Source organism: Salmo salar, chromosome 14, assembly GCF_965601325.2.
Source record: "Salmo salar chromosome 14, fSalSal1, whole genome shotgun sequence".
Taxonomy (NCBI): domain Eukaryota; kingdom Metazoa; phylum Chordata; class Actinopteri; order Salmoniformes; family Salmonidae; genus Salmo; species Salmo salar.
In genome coordinates, this window is record NC_138304.1 from 450,027 (window position 1) to 468,464 (window position 18,438).

Here is an 18,438-nt window from a genome sequence, read left to right on the forward strand (position 1 = left end):
ATTCTGAGCTTTTTTTGAAAATGGTTCTAAAATGCTTTTTTTTTAGGCCTGTCCAAAATGTCGCTTTTTCGGCATGATCGGAGTCATCGTTTTTAGGGACAAAATAGAAATCTGCAATTTTTTGTGAAAATGGTTTTAAAACGTTTTTTTTAGGCCTGTCCAGAATGTCGATAGTTCAGCATGACCGGGGTCACTGTTTTTGTGTCAAAAAATGAAAAAAAGAATTCTGAGCTTTTTTTTTGAAAATGGTTCTAAAATGCTTTTTTTTTAGGCCTGTCCAAAATGTCGCTAGTTCGGCATGATCGGAGTATTCGTTTTTGGTGACAAAAATAGAAATCTACAATTTTTAGTGAAAATGGTTTTAAAATGTTTTTTTTAGGCCTGTCCAGAATGTCGCTAGTTTGGCATGACCGGGGTCACTGTTTTTGTGTCACGAAAATGAAGAAAAAAAAATCAGCAATTTTTGGTGAAAATGGTTCTACATTTTTTTTTTAGGCCTGTCCAGAATGTCGCTTTTTCGGCATGATCGGAGTCATCGTTTTTAGGGACAAAATAGAAATCTGCAATTTTTGTTGAAAATGGTTTTAAAATGGTTTTTTTAGGCCTGTCCAGAATGTCGATAGTTCGGCATGACCGGGGTCACTGTTTTTGTGTCACGAAAATGCGAAAAAAATATCTGCAATTTTTTGTGAAAATGGTTCTACATTTTTTTTTTAGGCCTGTCCAGAATGTCGCTTTTTCGGCATGATCGGAGTCATCGTATTTAGGGACAAAATAGAAATCTGCAATTTTTTGTGAAAATGGTTTTAAAATGTTTTTTTAGGCATGTCCAGAATGTCGATAGTTCGGTATGACCGGGGTCACTGTTTTTGTGTAAAAAAATGAAAAAAAGAATTCTGAGCTTTTTTTTTGAAAATGGTTCTAAAATGCTTTTTTTTTAGGCCTGTCCAAAATGTCGCTAGTTCGGCATGATCGGAGTCATCGTTTTTGGTGACAAAAATAGAAATCTACAATTTTTTGTGAAAATGGTTTTAAAATGTTTTTTTTAGGCCTGTCCAGAATGTCACTAGTTTGGCATGACCGGGGTCACTGTTTTTGTGTCACGAAAATGAAGAAAAAAAAATCAGCAATTTTTGGTGAAAATGGTTTTAAAAATTTTTTTTAGACCTGTCCAGAATGTCGCTTTTTCTGCATGATCGGAGTCAGCGTTTTTAGGGACAAAATAGAAATCTGCAATTTTTGGTGAAAATGGTTTTAAAATGTTTTTTTAGGCCTGTCCAGAATGTCGATAGTTCGGCATGACCGGGGTCACTGTTTTTGTGTCACGAAAATGAAAAAAAAATATCTGCAATTTTTTGTGAAAATGGTTCTAAAAATTTTTTTTAGGCCTGTCCAGAATGTCGATAGTTCGGCATGACCGGGGTCACTGTTTTTGTGTCAAAAAATGAAAAAAAGAATTCTGAGCTTTTTTTGAAAATGGTTCTAAAATGCTTTTTTTTTAGGCCTGTCCAAAATGTCGCTTTTTCGGCATGATCGGAGTCATCGTTTTTAGGGACAAAATAGAAATCTGCAATTTTTTGTGAAAATGGTTTTAAAATGTTTTTTTTAGGCCTGTCCAGAATGTCGATAGTTCGGCATGACCGGCCGGGGTCACTGTTTTTGTGTCAAAAAATGAAAAAAAGCATTCTGAGCTTTTTTTTTGAAAATGGTTCTAAAATGCTTTTTTTTTAGGCCTGTCCAAAATGTCGCTAGTTCGGCATGATCGGAGTCATCGTTTTTAGGGACAAAATAGAAATCTGCAATTTTTTGTGAAAATGGTTCTAAAAATTTTTTTTAGGCCTGTCCAGAATGTCGCTTTTTCGGCATGATCGGAGTCATCGTTTTTAGGGACAAAATAGAAATCTGCAATTTTTTGTGAAAATGGTTTTAAAATGTTTTTTTTAGGCCTGTCCAGAATGTCGATAGTTCGGCATGACCGGGGTCACTGTTTTTGTGTCAAAAAATGAAAAAAAGCATTCTGAGCTTTTTTTTGAAAATGGTTCTAAAATGCTTTTTTTTTAGGCCTGTCCAAAATGTCGCTAGTTCGGCATGATCGGAGTCATCGTTTTTGGTGACAAAAATAGAAATCTACAATTTTTTGTGAAAATGGTTTTAAAATGTTTTTTTTTAGGCCTGTCCAGAATGTCGCTAGTTCGGCATGATCGGAGTCATCTTTTTTAGGGACAAAATAGAAATCTGCAATTTTTTGTGAAAATGGTTTTAAAATGTTTTTTTTAGACCTGTCCATAATGTCGATAGTTCGGTATGACCGGGGTCACTGTTTTTGTGTCAAAAAATGAAGAAAAAAAAATCAGCCATTTTTGGTGAAAATGGTTTTTAAATTTTTTTTTTAGGCCTGTCCAGAATGTCGCTTTTCGGCATGATCGGAGTCATCGTTTTTAGGGACAAAATAGAAATCTGCAATTTTTTGTGAAAATGTTTTTAAAATGTTTTTTTTAGGCCTGTCCAGAATGTCGATAGTTCGGCATGACCGGGGTCACTGTTTTTGTGTCACGAAAAGAAAAATAAAATATCTGCAATTTTTTGTGAAAATGGTTCTAAAAATTTTTTTTAGGCCTGTCCAAAATGTCGCTAGTTCGGCATGATCGGAGTCATCGTTTTTGGTGACAAAAATAGAAATCTACAATTTTTTGTGAAAATGGTTTTAAAATGTTTTTTTTTTAGGCCTGTCCAGAATGTCGCTAGTTCGGCATGACCGGGGTCACTGTTTTTGTGTCACGAAAATGAAGAAAAAAAAATCAGCAATTTTTGGTGAAAATGGTTTTAAAATTTTTTTTTAGACCTGTCCAGAATGTCGCTTTTTCGGCATGATCGGAGTCATCGTTTTTAGGGACAAAATAGAAATCTGCAATTTTTGGTGAAAATGGTTTTAAAATGTTTTTTTTAGGCCTGTCCAGAATGTCGATAGTTCGGCATGACCGGGGTCACTGTTTTTGTGTCACGAAAATGAGAAAAAAATATCTGCAATTTTTTGTGAAAATGGTTCAAAAATTTTTTTTTAGGCCTGTCCAGAATGTTGCTTTTTCGGCATGATCGGAGTCATCGTTTTTAGGGACAAAATAGAAATCTGCAATTTTTTGTGAAAATGGTTTTAAAATGTTTTTTTTAGGCCTGTCCATAATGTCGATAGTTCGGTATGACCGGGGTCACTGTTTTTGTGTAAAATAATGAAGAAAAAAAAATCAGCCATTTTTGGTGAAAATGGTTTTAAAATGTTTTTTTTTAGGCCTGTCCAGAATGTCGATAGTTCGGCATGACCGGGGTCACTGTTTTTGTGTCAAAAAATGAAAAAAAGCATTCTGAGCTTTTTTTTTGAAAATGGTTCTAAAATGCTTTTTTTTAGGCCTGTCCAGAATGTCGCTAGTTCGGCATGATCGGAGTCATCTTTTTTAGGGACAAAATAGAAATCTGCAATTTTTTGTGAAAATGGTTTTAAAATGTTTTTTTTAGACCTGTCCATAATGTCGATAGTTCGGTATGACCGGGGTCACTGTTTTTGTGTCAAAAAATGAAGAAAAAAAAATCAGCCATTTTTGGTGAAAATGGTTTTTAATTTTTTTTTTTAGGCCTGTCCAGAATGTCGCTTTTCGGCATGATCGGAGTCATCGTTTTTAGGGACAAAATAGAAATCTGCAATTTTTGGTGAAAATGGTTCTAAAAATTTTTTTTAGGCCTGTCCAGAATATCGCTTTTTCGGCATGATCGGAGTCATCGTTTTTAGGGACAAAATAGAAATCTGCAATTTTTTGTGAAAATGTTTTTAAAATGTTTTTTTTAGGCCTGTCCAGAATGTCGATAGTTCGGCATGACCGGGGTCACTGTTTTTGTGTCACGAAAATAAAAATAAAATATCTGCAATTTTTTGTGAAAATGGTTCTAAAAAATTTTTTTAGGCCTGTCCAAAATGTCGCTAGTTCGGCATGATCGGAGTCATCGTTTTTAGGGACAAAATAGAAATCTGCAATTTTTTGTGAAAATGTTTTTACAAGGTTTTTTTGAGGCCTGTCCTGAATGTCGATAGTTCGGTATGACCGGGGTCACTGTTTTTGTGTCACGAAAATGAAAAAAAAATATCTGCAATTTTTTGTGAAAATGGTTCAAAAAATTTTTTTTAGGCCTGTCCAGAATGACGCTTTTCGGCATGATCGGAGTCATCGTTTTTAGGGACAAAATAGAAATCTGCAATTTTTGGTGAAAATGGTTTTAAAATGTTTTTTTTAGGCCTGTCCAGAATGTCGATAGTTCGGCATGACCAGGGTCACTGTTTTTGTGTCACGAAAATGAAAAAAAAATATCTGCAATTTTTTGTGAAAATGGTTCTACATTTTTTTTTAGGATTGTCCAGAATGTCGCTTTTTCGGCATGATCGGAGTCATCGTTTTTAGGGACAAAATAGAAATCTGCAATTTTTTGTGAAAATGTTTTTACAAGGTTTTTTGGAGGCCTGTCCTGAATGTCGATAGTTCGGCATGACCGGGGTCACTGTTTTTGTGTCACGAAAATGAGAAAAAAATATCTGCCTTTTTTTGTGAAAATGGTTCTAAAAAATTTTTTTAGGCCTGTCCAGAATGTCGCTAGTTCGGCATGACCGGGGTCACTGTTTTTGTGTAAAAAAATGAAGAAAAAAAAATCAGCCATTTTTGCTGAAAATGGTTTTAAAATTTTTTTTAGGCCTGTCCAGAATGTCGCTTTTTCGGCATGATCGGAGTCATCGTTTTTAGGGACAAAATAGAAATCTGCAATTTTTGGTGATAATGGTTTTAAAATGTTTTTTTTTTAGGCCTGTCCAGAATGTCGATAGTTCGGCATGACCGGGGTCACTGTTTTTGTGTCACGAAAATGAGAAAAAAATATCTGCAATTTTTTGTGAAAATGGTTCAAAAAAATTTTTTTAGGCCTGTCCAGAATGTCGCTTTTTCGGCATGATCGGAGTCATCGTTTTTAGGGACAAAATAGAAATCTGCAATTTTTTGTGAAAATGGTTTTAAAATGTTTTTTTTAGGCCTGTCCAGAATGTCGATAGTTCGGCATGACCGGGGTCACTGTTTTTGTGTCAAAAAATGAAAAAAAGCATTCTGAGCTTTTTTTTTGAAAATGGTTCTAAAATGCTTTTTTTTTAGGCCTGTCCAAAATGTCGCTAGTTCGGCATGATCGGAGTCATCTTTTTTAGGGACAAAATAGAAATCTGCAATTTTTTGTGAAAATGGTTTTAAAATGTTTTTTTTAGACCTGTCCATAATGTCGATAGTTCGGTATGACCGGGGTCACTTTTTTTGTGTCAAAAAATGAAGAAAAAAAAATCAGCCATTTTTGGTGAAAATGGTTTTAAAAAAAAAATTTTAGGCCTGTCCAGAATGTCGCTTTTCGGCATGATCGGAGTCATCGTTTTTAGGGACAAAATAGAAATCTGCAATTTTTTGTGAAAATGGTTTTAAAATGTTTTTTTTAGGCCTGTCCAGAATGTCGATAGTTCGGCATGACCGGGGTCACTGTTTTTGTGTCACGAATTTAAAAAAAAAATATCGGCAATTTTTTGTGAAAATGGTTCTAAAAATTTTTTTTAGGCCTGTCCAAAATGTCGCTAGTTCGGCATGATCGGAGTCATCGTTTTTGGTGACAAAAATAGAAATCTACAATTTTTTGTGAAAATGGTTTTAAAATGTTTTTTTTTAGGCCTGTCCAGAATGTCGCTAGTTCGGCATGACCGGGGTCACTGTTTTTGTGTCACGAAAATGAAGAAAAAAAAATCAGCAATTTTTGGTGAAAATGTTTTAAAAAAAATTTTTTAGACCTGTCCAGAATGTCGCTTTTTCGGCATGATCGGAGTCATCGTTTTTAGGGACAAAATAGAAATCTGCAATTTTTGGTGAAAATGGTTTTAAAATGTTTTTTTTAGGCCTGTCCAGAATGTCGATAGTTCGGCATGACCGGGGTCACTGTTTTTGTGTCACGAAAATGAGAAAAAAATATCTGCAATTTTTTGTGAAAATGGTTCAAAAACATTTTTTTAGGCCTGTCCAGAATGTCGCTTTTTCGGCATGATCGGAGTCATCGTTTTTAGGGACAAAATAGAAATCTGCAATTTTTTGTGAAAATGGTTTTAAAATGTTTTTTTTAGGCCTGTCCAGAATGTCGATAGTTCGGCATGACCGGGGTCACTGTTTTTGTGTCACGAAAATGAGAAAAAAATATCTGCAATTTTTTGTGAAAATGGTTCTACATTTTTTTTTTTGGCCTGTCCAGAATGTCGCTTTTTGGGCATGATCGGAGTCATCGTTTTTAGGGACAAAATAGAAATCTGCAATTTTTTGTGAAAATGGTTTTAAAATGTTTTTTTAGGCATGTCCAGAATGTCGATAGGTCGGTATGACCGGGGTCACTGTTTTTGTGTCAAAAAATGAAAAAAAGAATTCTGAGCTTTTTTTTTGAAAATGGTTCTAAAATGCTTTTTTTTTAGGCCTGTCCAAAATGTCGCTAGTTCGGCATGATCGGAGTATTCGTTTTTGGTGACAAAAATAGAAATCTAAAATTTTTAGTGAAAATGGTTTTAAAATGTTTTTTTTAGGCCTGTCCAGAATGTCGCTAGTTTGGCATGACCGGGGTCACTGTTTTTGTGTCACGAAAATGAAGAAAAAAAAATCAGCAATTTTTGGTGAAAATGGTTCTACATTTTTTTTTTAGGCCTGTCCAGAATGTCGCTTTTTCGGCATGATCGGAGTCATCGTTTTTAGGGACAAAATAGAAATCTGCAATTTTTGTTGAAAATGGTTTTAAAATGGTTTTTTTAGGCCTGTCCAGAATGTCGATAGTTCGGCATGACCGGGGTCACTGTTTTTGTGTCACGAAAATGCGAAAAAAATATCTGCAATTTTTTGTGAAAATGGTTCTACATTTTTTTTTTAGGCCTGTCCAGAATGTCGCTTTTTCGGCATGATCGGAGTCATCGTATTTAGGGACAAAATAGAAATCTGCAATTTTTTGTGAAAATGGTTTTAAAATGTTTTTTTAGGCATGTCCAGAATGTCGATAGTTCGGTATGACCGGGGTCACTGTTTTTGTGTAAAAAAATGAAAAAAAGAATTCTGAGCTTTTTTTTTGAAAATGGTTCTAAAATGCTTTTTTTTTAGGCCTGTCCAAAATGTCGCTAGTTCGGCATGATCGGAGTCATCGTTTTTGGTGACAAAAATAGAAATCTACAATTTTTTGTGAAAATGGTTTTAAAATGTTTTTTTTAGGCCTGTCCAGAATGTCACTAGTTTGGCATGACCGGGGTCACTGTTTTTGTGTCACGAAAATGAAGAAAAAAAAATCAGCAATTTTTGGTGAAAATGGTTTTAAAAATTTTTTTTAGACCTGTCCAGAATGTCGCTTTTTCTGCATGATCGGAGTCAGCGTTTTTAGGGACAAAATAGAAATCTGCAATTTTTGGTGAAAATGGTTTTACATTTTTTTTTTAGGCCTGTCCAGAATGACGATAGTTCGGCATGACCGGGGTCACTGTTTTTGTGTCACGAAAATATGAAAAAAATATCAGCAATTTTTTGTGAAAATGGTTCTAAAAATTTTTTTTACGCCTGTCCAGAATGTCGCTTTTTCGGCATGATCGGAGTCATCGTTTTTAGGGACAAAATAGAAATCTGCAATTTTTTGTGAAAATGGTTTTAAAATGTTTTTTTAGGCCTGTCCAGAATGTCGATAGTTCGGCATGACCGGGGTCACTGTTTTTGTGTCACGAAAATGAAAAAAAAATATCTGCAATTTTTTGTGAAAATGGTTCTAAAAAATTTTTTTAGGCCTGTCCAGTATGTCGATAGTTCGGCATGACCGGGGTCACTGTTTTTGTGTCAAAAAATGAAAAAAAGAATTCTGAGCTTTTTTTGAAAATGGTTCTAAAATGCTTTTTTTTTAGGCCTGTCCAAAATGTCGCTTTTTCGGCATGATCGGAGTCATCGTTTTTAGGGACAAAATAGAAATCTGCAATTTTTTGTGAAAATGGTTTTAAAATGTTTTTTTTAGGCCTGTCCAGAATGTTGATAGTTCGGCATGACCGGCCGGGGTCACTGTTTTTGTGTCAAAAAATGAAAAAAAGAATTCTGAGCTTTTTTTTTGAAAATGGTTCTAAAATGCTTTTTTTTTAGGCCTGTCCAAAATGTCGCTAGTTCGGCATGATCGGAGTATTCGTTTTTGGTGACAAAAATAGAAATCTACAATTTTTAGTGAAAATGGTTTTAAAATGTTTTTTTTTAGGCCTGTCCAGAATGTCGCTAGTTTGGCATGACCGGGGTCACTGTTTTTGTGTCACGAAAATGAAGAAAAAAAAATCAGCAATTTTTGGTGAAAATGGTTTTAAAAATTTTTTTTAGACCTGTCCAGAATGTCGCTTTTTCAGCATGATTGGACTCATCGTTTTTAGGGACAAAATAGAAATCTGCAATTTTTTGTGAAAATGGTTTTAAAATGTTTTTTTAGGCATGTCCAGAATGTCGATAGTTCGGTATGACCGGGGTCACTGTTTTTGTGTCAAAAAATGAAGAAAAAAAATCAGCCATTTTTGGTGAAAATGGTTTTAAATTTTTTTTTTAGGCCTGTCCAGAATGACGATAGTTCGGCATGACCGGGGTCACTGTTTTTGTGTCAAAAAATGAAAAAAAGAATTCTGAGCTTTTTTTTGAAAATGGTTCTAAAATGCTTTTTTTTTAGGCCTGTCCAAAATGTCGCTAGTTCGGCATGATCGGAGTCATCGTTTTTAGGGACAAAATAGATATCTGCAATTTTTTGTGAAAATGGTTTTAAAATGTTTTTTTAGGCCTGTCCAGAATGTCGATAGTTCGGCATGACCGGGGTCACTGTTTTTGTGTCACGAAAATGAAAAAAAAATATCTGCAATTTTTTGTGAAAATGGTTCTAAAAAAATTTTTTAGGCCTGTCCAGAATGTCGATAGTTCGGCATGACCGGGGTCACTGTTTTTGTGTCAAAAAATGAAAAAAAGAATTCTGAGCTTTTTTTGAAAATGGTTCTAAAATGCTTTTTTTTTAGGCCTGTCCAAAATGTCGCTTTTTCGGCATGATCGGAGTCATCGTTTTTAGGGACAAAATAGAAATCTGCAATTTTTTGTGAAAATGGTTTTAAAATGTTTTTTTTAGGCCTGTCCAGAATGTTGATAGTTCGGCATCACTGTTTTTGTGTAAAAAAATGAAAAAAAGAATTCTGAGCTTTTTTTTTGAAAATGGTTCTAAAATGCTTTTTTTTTAGGCCTGTCCAAAATGTCGCTAGTTCGGCATGATCGGAGTATTCGTTTTTGGTGACAAAAATAGAAATCTACAATTTTTAGTGAAAATGGTTTTAAAATGGTTTTTTTTAGGCCTGTCCAGAATGTCGCTAGTTTGGCATGACCGGGGTCACTGTTTTTGTGTCACGAAAATGAAGAAAAAAAAATCAGCAATTTTTGGTGAAAATGGTTTTAAAAATTTTTTTTAGACCTGTCCAGAATGTCGCTTTTTCAGCATGATTGGAGTCATCGTTTTTAGGGACAAAATAGAAATCTGCAATTTTTTGTGAAAATGGTTTTAAAATGTTTTTTTAGGCATGTCCAGAATGTCGATAGTTCGGTATGACCGGGGTCACTGTTTTTGTGTCAAAAAATGAATAAAAAAAATCAGCCATTTTTGGTGAAAATGGTTTTAAATTTTTTTTTTAGGCCTGTCCAGAATGACGATAGTTCGGCATGACCGGGGTCACTGTTTTTGTGTCAAAAAATGAAAAAAAGAATTCTGAGCTTTTTTTTTGAAAATGGTTCTAAAATGCTTTTTTTTTAGGCCTGTCCAAAATGTCGCTAGTTCGGCATGATCGGAGTCATCGTTTTTGGTGACAAAAATAGAAATCTACAATTTTTTGTGAAAATGGTTTTAAAATGTTTTTTTTAGGCCTGTCCAGAATGTCGATAGTTCGGCATGACCGGGGTCACTGTTTTTGTGTCACGAAAATGAGAAAAAAATATCTGTAATTTTTTGTGAAAATGGTTTTTAAATTTTTTTTTAGGCCTGTCCAGAATGACGATAGTTCGGCATGACCGGGGTCACTGTTTTTGTGTCACGAAAATGAGAAAAAAAATCTGCAATTTTTTGTGAAAATGGTTCTAAAAATTTTTTTTAGGCCTGTCCAGAATGTCGCTTTTTCGGCATGATCGGAGTCATCGTTTTTAGGGACAAAATAGAAATCTGCAATTTTTTGTGAAAATGGTTTTAAAATGTTTTTTTTAGGCCTGTCCAGAATGTCGATAGTTCGGCATGACCGGGGTCACTGTTTTTGTGTCACGAAAATGAGAAAAAAATATCAGCAATTTTTTGTGAAAATGGTTTTAAAATGTTTTTTTAGGCCTGTCCAGAATGTCGATAGTTCGGCATGACCGGGGTCACTGTTTTTGTGTCACGAAAATGAAATAAAAATATCTGCAATTTTTTCTGAAAATGGTTCAAAAAATTTTTTTTAGGCCTGTCCAGAATGTCGCTTTTCGGCATGATCGGAGTCATCGTTTTTAGGGACAAAATAGAAATCTGCAATTTTTGGTGAAAATGGTTCTAAAATTTTTTTTTAGGCCTGTCCAGAATGTCGCTTTTTCGGCATGATCGGAGTCATCGTTTTTAGGGACAAAATAGAAATCTGCAATTTTTTGTGAAAATGTTTTTAAAATGTTTTTTTTAGGCCTGTCCAGAATGTCGATAGTTCGGCATGACCGGGGTCACTGTTTTTGTGTCACGAAAATAAAAATAAAATATCTGCAATTTTTTGTGAAAATGGTTCTAAAAAATTTTTTTAGGCCTGTCCAAAATGTCGCTAGTTCGGCATGATCGGAGTCATCGTTTTTAGGGACAAAATAGAAATCTGCAATTTTTTGTGAAAATGGTTTTAAAATGTTTTTTTTAGGCCTGTCCATAATGTCGATAGTTCGGTATGACCGGGGTCACTGTTTTTGTGTCAAAAAATGAAGGAAAAAAAATCAGCCATTTTTGGTGAAAATGGTTTTTAAATTTTTTTTTAGGCCTGTCCAGAATGTCGCTTTTCGGCATGATCGGAGTCATCGTTTTTAGGGACAAAATAGAAATCTGCAATTTTTGGTGAAAATGGTTTTAAAATGTTTTTTTTAGGCCTGTCCAGAATGTCGATAGTTCGGCATGACCAGGGTCACTGTTTTTGTGTCACGAAAATGAAAAAAAAATATCTGCAATTTTTTGTGAAAATGGTTCTACATTTTTTTTTAGGATTGTCCAGAATGTCGCTTTTTCGGCATGATCGGAGTCATCGTTTTTAGGGACAAAATAGAAATCTGCAATTTTTTGTGAAAATGTTTTTACAAGGTTTTTTTGAGGCCTGTCCTGAATGTCGATAGTTCGGCATGACCGGGGTCACTGTTTTTGTGTCACGAAAATGAGAAAAAAATATCTGCCTTTTTTTGTGAAAATGGTTCTAAAAAATTTTTTTAGGCCTGTCCAGAATGTCGCTAGTTCGGCATGACCGGGGTCACTGTTTTTGTGTAAAAAAATGAAGAAAAAAAAATCAGCCATTTTTGCTGAAAATGGTTTTTTAATTTTTTTTAGGCCTGTCCAGAATGTCGCTTTTTCGGCATGATCGGAGTCATCGTTTTTAGGGACAAAATAGAAATCTGCAATTTTTTGTGAAAATGGTTTTAAAATGTTTTTTTAGGCATGTCCAGAATGTCGATAGTTCGGTATGACCGGGGTCACTGTTTTTGTGTCAAAAAATGAATAAAAAAAATCAGCCATTTTTGGTGAAAATGGTTTTAAAATTTTTTTTTAGGCCTGTCCAGAATGACGATAGTTCGGCATGACCGGGGTCACTGTTTTTGTGTCAAAAAATGAAAAAAAGAATTCTGAGCTTTTTTTTTGAAAATGGTTCTAAAATGCTTTTTTTTTAGGCCTGTCCAAAATGTCGCTAGTTCGGCATGATCGGAGTCATCGTTTTTGGTGACAAAAATAGAAATCTACAATTTTTTGTGAAAATGGTTTTAAAATGTTTTTTTTAGGCCTGTCCAGAATGTCGATAGTTCGGCATGACCGGGGTCACTGTTTTTGTGTCACGAAAATGAGAAAAAAATATCTGTAATTTTTTGTGAAAATGGTTTTTAAATTTTTTTTTAGGCCTGTCCAGAATGACGATAGTTCGGCATGACCGGGGTCACTGTTTTTGTGTCACGAAAATGAGAAAAAAAATCTGCAATTTTTTGTGAAAATGGTTCTAAAAAATTTTTTTAGGCCTGTCCAGAATGTCGCTTTTTCGGCATGATCGGAGTCATCGTTTTTAGGGACAAAATAGAAATCTGCAATTTTTTGTGAAAATGGTTTTAAAATGTTTTTTTTAGGCCTGTCCAGAATGTCGATAGTTCGGCATGACCGGGGTCACTGTTTTTGTGTCACGAAAATGAGAAAAAAATATCAGCAATTTTTTGTGAAAATGGTTTTAAAATGTTTTTTTAGGCCTGTCCAGAATGTCGATAGTTCGGCATGACCGGGGTCACTGTTTTTGTGTCACGAAAATGAAATAAAAATATCTGCAATTTTTTGTGAAAATGGTTCAAAAAATTTTTTTTAGGCCTGTCCAGAATGTCGCTTTTCGGCATGATCGGAGTCATCGTTTTTAGGGACAAAATAGAAATCTGCAATTTTTGGTGAAAATGGTTCTAAAATTTTTTTTTAGGCCTGTCCAGAATGTCGCTTTTTCGGCATGATCGGAGTCATCGTTTTTAGGGACAAAATAGAAATCTGCAATTTTTTGTGAAAATGTTTTTAAAATGTTTTTTTTAGGCCTGTCCAGAATGTCGATAGTTCGGCATGACCGGGGTCACTGTTTTTGTGTCACGAAAATAAAAATAAAATATCTGCAATTTTTTGTGAAAATGGTTCTAAAAATTTTTTTTAGGCCTGTCCAAAATGTCGCTAGTTCGGCATGATCGGAGTCATCGTTTTTAGGGACAAAATAGAAATCTGCAATTTTTTGTGAAAATGGTTATAAAATGTTTTTTTTAGGCCTGTCCATAATGTCGATAGTTCGGTATGACCGGGGTCACTGTTTTTGTGTCAAAAAATGAAGAAAAAAAAATCAGCCATTTTTGGTGAAAATGGTTTTTAAATTTTTTTTTAGGCCTGTCCAGAATGTCGCTTTTCGGCATGATCGGAGTCATCGTTTTTAGGGACAAAATAGAAATCTGCAATTTTTGGTGAAAATGGTTTTAAAATGTTTTTTTTAGGCCTGTCCAGAATGTCGATAGTTCGGCATGACCAGGGTCACTGTTTTTGTGTCACGAAAATGAAAAAAAAATATCTGCAATTTTTTGTGAAAATGGTTCTACATTTTTTTTTAGGATTGTCCAGAATGTCGCTTTTTCGGCATGATCGGAGTCATCGTTTTTAGGGACAAAATAGAAATCTGCAATTTTTTGTGAAAATGTTTTTACAAGGTTTTTTTGAGGCCTGTCCTGAATGTCGATAGTTCGGCATGACCGGGGTCACTGTTTTTGTGTCACGAAAATGAGAAAAAAATATCTGCCTTTTTTTGTGAAAATGGTTCTAAAATTTTTTTTTAGGCCTGTCCAGAATGTCGCTAGTTCGGCATGACCGGGGTCACTGTTTTTGTGTAAAAAAATGAAGAAAAAAAAATCAGCCTTTTTTTGTGAAAATGGTTCTACATTTTTTTTTAGGATTGTCCAGAATGTCGCTTTTTCGGCATGATCGGAGTCATCGTTTTTAGGGACAAAATAGAAATCTGCAATTTTTTGTGAAAATGGTTTTAAAATGTTTTTTTTAGGCCTGTCCAGAATGTCGATAGTTCGGCATGACCGGGGTCACTGTTTTTGTGTCAAAAAATGAAAAAAAGCATTCTGAGCTTTTTTTTTGAAAATGGTTCTAAAATGCTTTTTTTTTAGGCCTGTCCAAAATGTCGCTAGTTCGGCATGATCGGAGTCATCTTTTTTAGGGACAAAATAGAAATCTGCAATTTTTTGTGAAAATGGTTTTAAAATGTTTTTTTTAGACCTGTCCATAATGTCGATAGTTCGGTATGACCGGGGTCACTGTTTTTGTGTCAAAAAATGAAGAAAAAAAAATCAGCCATTTTTGGTGAAAATGGTTTTTAAAAAAAAAATTTAGGCCTGTCCAGAATGTCGCTTTTCGGCATGATCGGAGTCATCGTTTTTAGGGACAAAATAGAAATCTGCAATTTTTTGTGAAAATGGTTTTAAAATGTTTTTTTTAGGCCTGTCCAGAATGTCGATAGTTCGGCATGACCGGGGTCACTGTTTTTGTGTCACGAATTTAAAAAAAAAATATCGGCAATTTTTTGTGAAAATGGTTCTAAAAATTTTTTTTAGGCCTGTCCAAAATGTCGCTAGTTCGGCATGAACGGAGTCATCGTTTTTGGTGACAAAAATAGAAATCTACAATTTTTTGTGAAAATGGTTTTAAAATGTTTTTTTTTAGGCCTGTCCAGAATGTCGCTAGTTCGGCATGACCGGGGTCACTGTTTTTGTGTCACGAAAATGAAGAAAAAAAAAATCAGCAATTTTTGGTGAAAATGTTTTTAAAAAAATTTTTTAGACCTGTCCAGAATGTCGCTTTTTCGGCATGATCGGAGTCATCGTTTTTAGGGACAAAATAGAAATCTGCAATTTTTGGTGAAAATGGTTTTAAAATGTTTTTTTTAGGCCTGTCCAGAATGTCGATAGTTCGGCATGACCGGGGTCACTGTTTTTGTGTCACGAAAATGAGAAAAAAATATCTGCAATTTTTTGTGAAAATGGTTCAAAAACATTTTTTTAGGCCTGTCCAGAATGTCGCTTTTTCGGCATGATCGGAGTCATCGTTTTTAGGGACAAAATAGAAATCTGCAATTTTTTGTGAAAATGGTTTTAAAATGTTTTTTTTAGGCCTGTCCAGAATGTCGATAGTTCGGCATGACCGGGGTCACTGTTTTTGTGTCACGAAAATGAGAAAAAAATATCTGCATTTTTTTGTGAAAATGGTTCTACATTTTTTTTTTTGGCCTGTCCAGAATGTCGCTTTTTGGGCATGATCGGAGTCATCGTTTTTAGGGACAAAATAGAAATCTGCAATTTTTTGTGAAAATGGTTTTAAAATGTTTTTTTAGGCATGTCCAGAATGTCGATAGGTCGGTATGACCGGGGTCACTGTATTTGTGTCAAAAAATGAAAAAAAGAATTCTGAGCTTTTTTTTTGAAAATGGTTCTAAAATGCTTTTTTTTTAGGCCTGTCCAAAATGTCGCTAGTTCGGCATGATCGGAGTCATCGTTTTTGGTGACAAAAATAGAAATATACAATTTTTTGTGAAAATGGTTTTAAAATGTTTTTTTTAGGCCTGTCCAGAATGTCGATAGTTCGGCATGACCGGGGTCACTGTTTTTGTGTCACGAAAATGAGAAAAAAATATCTGCAATTTTTTGTGAAAATGGTTCTAAAAAATTTTTTTAGGTCTGTCCAGAATGTCGCTTTTTCGGCATGATCGGAGTCATCGTTTTTAGGGACAAAATAGAAATCTGCAATTTTTTGTGAAAATGGTTTTAAAATGTTTTTTTAGGCCTGTCCAGAATGTCGATAGTTCGGCATGACCGGGGTCACTGTTTTTGTGTCACGAAAATGAAAAAAAAATATCTGCAATTTTTTGTGAAAATGGTTCTACATTTTTTTTTTGGCCTGTCCAGAATGTCGCTTTTTGGGCATGATCGGAGTCATCGTTTTTAGGGACAAAATAGAAATCTGCAATTTTTTGTGAAAATGGTTTTAAAATGTTTTTTTAGGCATGTCCAGAATGTCGATAGGTCGGTATGACCGGGGTCACTGTTTTTGTGTCAAAAAATGAAAAAAAGAATTCTGAGCTTTTTTTTTTTAAATGGTTCTAAAATGCTTTTTTTTTAGGCCTGTCCAAAATGTCGCTAGTTCGGCATGATCGGAGTCATCGTTTTTGGTGACAAAAATAGAAATATACAATTTTTTGTGAAAATGGTTTTAAAATGTTTTTTTTAGGCCTGTCCAGAATGTCGCTTTTCGGCATGATCGGAGTCATCGTTTTTAGGGACAAAATAGAAATCTGCAATTTTTGGTGAAAATGGTTTTAAAATGTTTTTTTTAGGCCTGTCCAGAATGTCGATAGTTCGGCATGACCAGGGTCACTGTTTTTGTGTCACGAAAATGAAAAAAAAATATCTGCAATTTTTTGTGAAAATGGTTCTACATTTTTTTTTAGGATTGTCCAGAATGTCGCTTTTTCGGCATGATCGGAGTCATCGTTTTTAGGGACAAAATAGAAATCTGCAATTTTTTGTGAAAATGTTTTTACAAGGTTTTTTTGAGGCCTGTCCTGAATGTCGATAGTTCGGCATGACCGGGGTCACTGTTTTTGTGTCACGAAAATGAGAAAAAAATATCTGCCTTTTTTTGTGAAAATGGTTCTAAAATTTTTTTTTAGGCCTGTCCAGAATGTCGCTAGTTCGGCATGACCGGGGTCACTGTTTTTGTGTAAAAAAATGAAGAAAAAAAAATCAGCCATTTTTGCTGAAAATGGTTTTTTAATTTTTTTTAGGCCTGTCCAGAATGTCGCTTTTTCGGCATGATCGGAGTCATCGTTTTTAGGGACAAAATAGAAATCTGCAATTTTTGGTGATAATGGTTTTAAAATGTTTTTTTTTAGGCCTGTCCAGAATGTCGATAGTTCGGCATGACCGGGGTCACTGTTTTTGTGTCACGAAAATGAGAAAAAAATATCTGCAATTTTTTGTGAAAATGGTTCTAAAAAATTTTTTTAGGCCTGTCCAGAATGTCGCTTTTTCGGCATGATCGGAGTCATCGTTTTTAGGGACAAAATAGAAATCTGCAATTTTTTGTGAAAATGGTTTTAAAATGTTTTTTTTAGGCCTGTCCAGAATGTCGATAGTTCGGCATGACCGGGGTCACTGTTTTTGTGTCAAAAAATGAAAAAAAGCATTCTGAGCTTTTTTTTTTGAAAATGGTTCTAAAATGCTTTTTTTTTAGGCCTGTCCAAAATGTCGCTAGTTCGGCATGATCGGAGTCATCTTTTTTAGGGACAAAATAGAAATCTGCAATTTTTTGTGAAAATGGTTTTAAAATGTTTTTTTTAGACCTGTCCATAATGTCGATAGTTCGGTATGACCGGGGTCACTGTTTTTGTGTCAAAAAATGAAGAAAAAAAAATCAGCCATTTTTGGTGAAAATGGTTTTTAAAAAAAAAATTTAGGCCTGTCCAGAATGTCGCTTTTCGGCATGATCGGAGTCATCGTTTTTAGGGACAAAATAGAAATCTGCAATTTTTTGTGAAAATGGTTTTAAAATGTTTTTTTTAGGCCTGTCCAGAATGTCGATAGTTCGGCATGACCGGGGTCACTGTTTTTGTGTCACGAATTTAAAAAAAAAATATCGGCAATATTTTGTGAAAATGGTTCTAAAAAATTTTTTTAGGCCTGTCCAAAATGTCGCTAGTTCGGCATGAACGGAGTCATCGTTTTTGGTGACAAAAATAGAAATCTACAATTTTTTGTGAAAATGGTTTTAAAATGTTTTTTTTTAGGCCTGTCCAGAATGTCGCTAGTTCGGCATGACCGGGGTCACTGTTTTTGTGTCACGAAAATGAAGAAAAAAAAATCAGCAATTTTTGGTGAAAATGTTTTAAAAAAAAATTTTTAGACCTGTCCAGAATGTCGCTTTTTCGGCATGATCGGAGTCATCGTTTTTAGGGACAAAATAGAAATCTGCAATTTTTGGTGAAAATGGTTTTAAAATGTTTTTTTTAGGCCTGTCCAGAATGTCGATAGTTCGGCATGACCGGGGTCACTGTTTTTGTGTCACGAAAATGAGAAAAAAATATCTGCAATTTTTTGTGAAAATGGTTCAAAAACATTTTTTTAGGCCTGTCCAGAATGTCGCTTTTTCGGCATGATCGGAGTCATCGTTTTTAGGGACAAAATAGAAATCTGCAATTTTTTGTGAAAATGGTTTTAAAATGTTTTTTTTAGGCCTGTCCAGAATGTCGATAGTTCGGCATGACCGGGGTCACTGTTTTTGTGTCACGAAAATGAGAAAAAAATATCTGCATTTTTTTGTGAAAATGGTTCTACATTTTTTTTTTTGGCCTGTCCAGAATGTCGCTTTTTGGGCATGATCGGAGTCATCGTTTTTAGGGACAAAATAGAAATCTGCAATTTTTTGTGAAAATGGTTTTAAAATGTTTTTTTAGGCATGTCCAGAATGTCGATAGGTCGGTATGACCGGGGTCACTGTTTTTGTGTCAAAAAATGAAAAAAAGAATTCTGAGCTTTTTTTTTTTAAATGGTTCTAAAA